Genomic DNA, 6,000 nt, shown 5'->3' on the forward strand with positions numbered 1-6,000 from the left:
GTCTATGCCTTTTGGGCTCAATAGTGCCTAGGCGACTTACCAGCGGTGTGTGCAGAATTGCCTTCACAATCAGATCGGGCGTAATCTTCATGCTTATGTAGATGACATTGTGGTGAAATCCAGAAGGAAGGAGACCCTGATTGATGATTTGAAGGAGACGTTTGACAATCTCCGGGTTTATAAAATGATGATTAACCCGGCCAAGTCTGTTTTCGGTGTACCAGCGGGCAAGCTTTTGGGTTTCTTGGTTTCAAACCGAGGTATCAAAGCTAACCCGGGAAAAATCAAGGCCATTACTTCCCTGGCTAAGCCAAAGTGTGTTAATGACGTCCAACGCTTGGCGGGTCGGATAGCGGCTTTGAGCCGGTTCATAAGCCGCCTGGGAGAAAAGGCTATTCCTCTGTATCAGATGATGAAGAAGACAGATAATTTCGTCTGGAGTGATGCGGCTAATGAGGCGTTTGAGGCGCTTAAGAAGCAACTGGCTGAGCTGCCAGTCCTTGCTACTCCTATTGATAAGGAGCCTCTGTTGTTATATGTGGCTGCCAATGGTAGGGCTGTCAGTGTAGCTATTGTGGTGGAAAGGTAAGAGGCAGGCAAGGAGTATCCGGTTCAACGGCCGGTTTACTACATCAGTGAGGTACTTATTGAGTCCAAGCAGAGGTATCCACACTTGTAGAAGCTTGTGTATGGGGTCTTCATGGCAAGCCGGAAACTCAAGCAATATTTTTCTGGGTCATCCCATTACTGTGGCTAGCTCTGCTCCTTTAGGGGATATCATCCAAAAGAGAGAAGCCACAGGTCGGGTTGCCAAGTGGGCCATTGAGCTTGGATCCCATGGTTTGAAGTATGTACCTCGTACGACCATCAAGTCCCAAGCACTCGTGGATTTTATCAATGATCGGACAGAGTTGCAGAAGCCTGAGGAAAAGCCGGATAACACATATTGGACCATTAATTTTGATGGATCCAGGCAGTTGGAAGGCTCGGGGGCTGGAGTTGTCTTGACCTCCCCACGAGGTGATAAGTTTTCTTATGTTCTTCGGTTAATGTTCCCTTGTACTAACAATGAAGCTGAGTATGAGGCCTTGCTCCATGGTCTTCGGATGGCTAAGGAGATGAACTTAAGCCAGGTGAGATGTTTTGGCGACTCAGATCTGGTAGCTTAGCAAGTTTCTGGTACTTGGGATTCTAAGGATCCGCTCATGGCGGCTTATCGTCGAGAGGTCGATGCCATTGCGGGTCATTTTAAGGGTTACCAAGTTGAGCATATTGATCGTAGGAAGAATGAGGCAGCCAACACTTTAAGCCGGTTGGGCTCTCAGTGTAAGCCGGTGCCACCCAACACGTTCCTGGATGTTCTGCTCAACCCTTCTATCAAATTACCTACCGAGGAGGATCTTGTTGTTCCTGACCCGGAAGCGCAATTGGTGGCGGCTCTTCATGCTATTCCTGATTGGACAGTACCGTATTTGGCTTACATGACCCGGGGCGAGTTACCTGAGGATGAGATCTTAGCCAGGAAGATAACCCGGCGGTCTAAGTCAATGACGATTGTTAATGGAGAGTTGCACCATCGCAGTGTCACAGGGGCATTTCAACGTTCTGTCTCTCCTGAAGAAGGCTGCGAGATTCTGCGAGAGATTCATGAAGGAGATTGTGGTCATCATGCTGGCTCTAAGTCTCTCGTAGCCAAGGCTTTTCGTCATGGTTTTTATTGGTTGACAGCTCATGCTGACGCTGAGGACTTGGTCAGCAAATGTGACGGTTGCCAGAAGTTTCCACGACGAGCTCATGTTTAGCTCAAGACTTGAGGATGATTCCAATTACTTGGCCATTTACGACTTGGGGGCTTGATATGGTTGGGCCTTTCAAGAGGTCCAAGGATAAGAAGACCCACCATTTGGTGGCAGTTGATAAGTTTACTAAGTGGGTTGAAGCAGAGCCGGTCAGTAAGTGTGATGCAGCAACGGCGGTTCAATTCATCAAGAAGGTGATCTTCCGTTTTGGCTTTCCCCACAACATTATAACAGATAATGGTACTAATGTCTCTAAAGGCGCTATGAAAGAATTTTGTCAACGGGAGCATATTCGACTTGACGTCTCCTCTGTGGCTCACCCTCAGTCAAATGGTCAAGCGGAACGAGCTAATCAAGAGATTCTGCGAGGTATCAAGCCCCGGCTTATGGTTCCTTTGCAAAGAACCCCGGGTTGTTGGATGGAGGAGTTGCCTTCGGTGTTATGGAGTATCAATACAACCCCCAACAGGTCTACGGGTTACACACCTTTTTTCATGGTTTATGGGGCAGAGGTGGTTCTCCGTAGTGACATCCGTCACGATTCACCCCGGGTGGCGGCTTACGTTGAAGATGATAACGAAAAGGCACGTCAAGATGCACTTGACCTGTTGGATGAGGAGCGTGATCTCATGGCGGCTCGTTCGGCGATTTATCAGCAAGACCTACGTCGTTATCACAGCCGCCGGGTCAAAACCAGAACCTTTCAAGAAGGCGACTTAGTACTCCGGCTTATCCACGATCAAACGGATATGCATAAGCTATCACCGCCTTGGGAAGGACCTTTTATGGTCAGCAAGAATCTGCATAATGGATCATACTATCTTATCGATGTTCGAGACCGCAAGGACTCACGCAAGTCAGAGGAGGAGACCCGTCGGCCGTGGAATATTGCTCATCTTCGGCCCTACTATACTTGAGCCACTGGCTCTCATGATGTACATAGTCTGATCATGTATATATTATAAACAGTATAATAAAGTCGGCATCCCTGATAATTCAGGGCCTCTATCATTTCACTTCTTCGAAGCTGAGTCTTTATCATCGTCTTACATGCTCATTTACGAGGCTTGACGCCCAAATTACAGGGATCAAAGAGAGTTGGATGCACGACACAGCTCAAACATAGGTCCCTGACGAGCACAACTTGTCAGTATGTCACTTGGGGCCTTCCTGTTCAAACATAGGGGTATTCACCAAAGAGAACATAGCGTTACTACCCTCTTGACCAAGTTATCTTGTTCAAACATAGGTGTATTCACCAAAGAGGACATAACCTTTCCGGGTCATCCTACCTGTATACCCGCTGCTTCAACTCCATTAGGTAATCCTGATTGACCCGCCGAACTCTTAACAATTAGTCTTTTATGGTGTATTCACCAAAGATCCTGAGCTTGTTAAGGTTAAAACGCCAGTTTGTCATGTGAGAGCACGGCTTACAGATAGTCAGGATAGATCCAGGCTTCATAAGCCGCCTTCCTTGAAACTTGGATAAATCGGCCTGTGATGCATGCTGCTACTCTGACCCGCGTACTCCTGATAAGTCTATCTTTAAATAGGACATGAACTTATCTGGGTTCAAATGTCGATTGGGTACTGTGAGTGCCGGCTCACGGAAAGCACGTACCTTCCAGTGGCCATCAGGCTAGTTTCATTGAAGGAGAAACTTTGGCTTGGCGGCCTGCAAAAGCCTCGAAATTTTTGATTTTCTCCTTTTTTTCTTTATATAATCTCTTTTTCGCCATTTGGTTTTACAAATCGGCCCAAGATGCCCTATTTATGTCTCATATTTGAAGCATCTTTTGAGTCTCTATAACCAGCCAGGATAGCAGACTCTAAGTCGTTAGAGCATAATGATCTTATGTTTAGAGTTATAGCTCTAAAAAACTCTAGCTGCATACAGCTGATAAGCCGACAGTCTAAGCATACACCACATGTATGATATTTTATTATGTCAATATGATGGTTAGACCGGCCCTGGTTATGGACTATTCGTCCCCAGTGGCTGCAATTGGGTATCATGACCCGCCCCGTGATAAGCCGCCAGGGCACTTGTGATCTCTTTGTGTGCAGGGTAATGATCAATTAGATCTGCATAAATCAATGTTGGCATAACCATAAAGTGAGGGTTTCATAAACTGGCGGATCAGCAGTATTGTGCAAAATAGAAACGTGCACGATGGCACGACAGATTAAAGTTTCATTACCCTATTACATGACTCCGTGAGTCAAAGAGATCAAAGTGTTTCATAAAGATCAAATATAGACCGCCCAGCGGTTCACTCTACTTGGCCTTGCTGGCTTGAGGCCTCTGGATCATCCTTTTCCGGATCTTCGTCCTCTTCTGCCGTCTGGAGATTTGGTGATGACCAATCAATGCCACATCAAGCTTGAAATTCAGCCTCATCATCTATAAGTCCAGACGGGTCAACTTCAGGGGCGAGAGTATGCTTACGGATTGGAGGGATTAAACCCATCACTTTATAAGCCGGCGTGGGCATCTTCTGTTTCTCCATGCTGTAAGCCGGGTGATATTTCGACAGATCTGTTTCATTCGCAATCAGAATGGCCAGAGGGCGTATTTCTTTCTCATAGGCAGCAAAGTCTTTTTGATTAAATGAAGTGCCGTCTTCTTTTAAACTTGGATATCCAGTAGCTACCTCAGACGGGTCTAGCTCTAGTAGCCATGCCTTGGCCCGGCTCAAAGCCATCACGGCACCGGCTCTTACAGACGACCGCTTCATCGCATCAATCCTGGCAGGTAGCACAGGAAGTCTTTTCAAGACATCTGTCAAAAGCGTAGGTGCTTGATTAGTCGGAGAAATTATAGCCAGTGCACGCTGAGCTCCAGTGTACAGTTCGACAAGGGTGTAAACCGCCTTCAGCTTCACACGTATGTCTTGGTTAAGGTTGCTGCTCCTAGGACCTGAGTAAATCACAGATTGGTTAGAGGCAGTTCATACTATCAAAGGAAAAGATTCACTTTTGATGATTAAGAAGGCGACTCACCAAAGATAGCAGAAACCATCCGGGATACACGGTGTTTAAACCAGTGAGCTCAGTGGTCACCTCTTAAAGAGCCGCCTCTGCTTTTTCAGTTTGCTGCGTCAAAGCAGTCTTTTCTTCAACCCAAGTGTTTCTCTCTGCCTCAAAACTGGTCTTCAGTTTTTCCATTCAGCCATGCTAAATTGGAAGATCAGTAGTGGCAGCCCGTACAAGCACAAGAATTGCAAAAACATTCATATCCGGGTTACAGGAAAATAAGGCCCTAGCCTTTTGCAAGCAACAAAACTTGGCACTTGGGGGCTAATGCCTACCGAAACAATTATTCATACAACGGTTCATGTCAGTAAAGTCCCAAGCACTTTGCAAGCAAGAGTACTTGACACTTGGGGGCTAATGCATATCGCTTGTATCTTCTTACTACTTTATGATGACCCGGTTGTGCTGTAAACTGACCCAGCCGGCTCATAGGGGCTACACAGATAAGCTCTCCTTTTTAAAACAAAACAATTGTAAACAGGACCGGCTCATTCATGCTGATTCAACTGGCCCTTGGGGACTACGGATGAAATGTTCATAATTTAAAATCCGGTTTAACAATAATGATGCAAGTCGGCTTTGGAAGGATTCCAATACAGATGTTTACGGTTAATCTAAGTCTACAGCCTATTCAATCTTATCATACCGAGTAGACTTTGGGACTGGAAGGATGTACATAACTTATTTAAACAGGAATTCATACCTCATATTTCTGGTGCATCTGCCTCACCATATCGATTTCAAGGTCGCGGCTGGAGTGTACTTGGTTGAGGTAGCCAGACAATACTTCACTGCTGCTCAATTGCGCATAGTGGGAGTCATCAAATCTCACTTTTTGCCTTTCAATAACCTCTTTGTTTGGCAGAGTGCTTGGCTAAGATAGTTGGATTTCCTGGTTCAGTAAAAACCGGTGCCAGTGATCAGAACGTCATCAGTATGAATCTCCGACGGCTTAAGCGAGCTTGATGGTTCAGTGTTCAAAGAACCAGTATTGGTGTGATCAATGGAGAGATCAGGAATTTCAGGTGGAACGTCAGGGGCAGGTTCATCTGGCTGTTTTTCAGAAGCATCGGGTGCAGAGACTTGCTGTTCCGGTTCAACAACTTGGGGAGCCTCAGTTGGCTTGGTCACCTTTGCTTTCTTACTAGGCTTTGCTTGTCCA

The sequence above is a fragment of the Triticum aestivum genome, chromosome 5D (assembly GCF_018294505.1).
Source record: "Triticum aestivum cultivar Chinese Spring chromosome 5D, IWGSC CS RefSeq v2.1, whole genome shotgun sequence".
NCBI classification, from domain to species: domain Eukaryota; kingdom Viridiplantae; phylum Streptophyta; class Magnoliopsida; order Poales; family Poaceae; genus Triticum; species Triticum aestivum.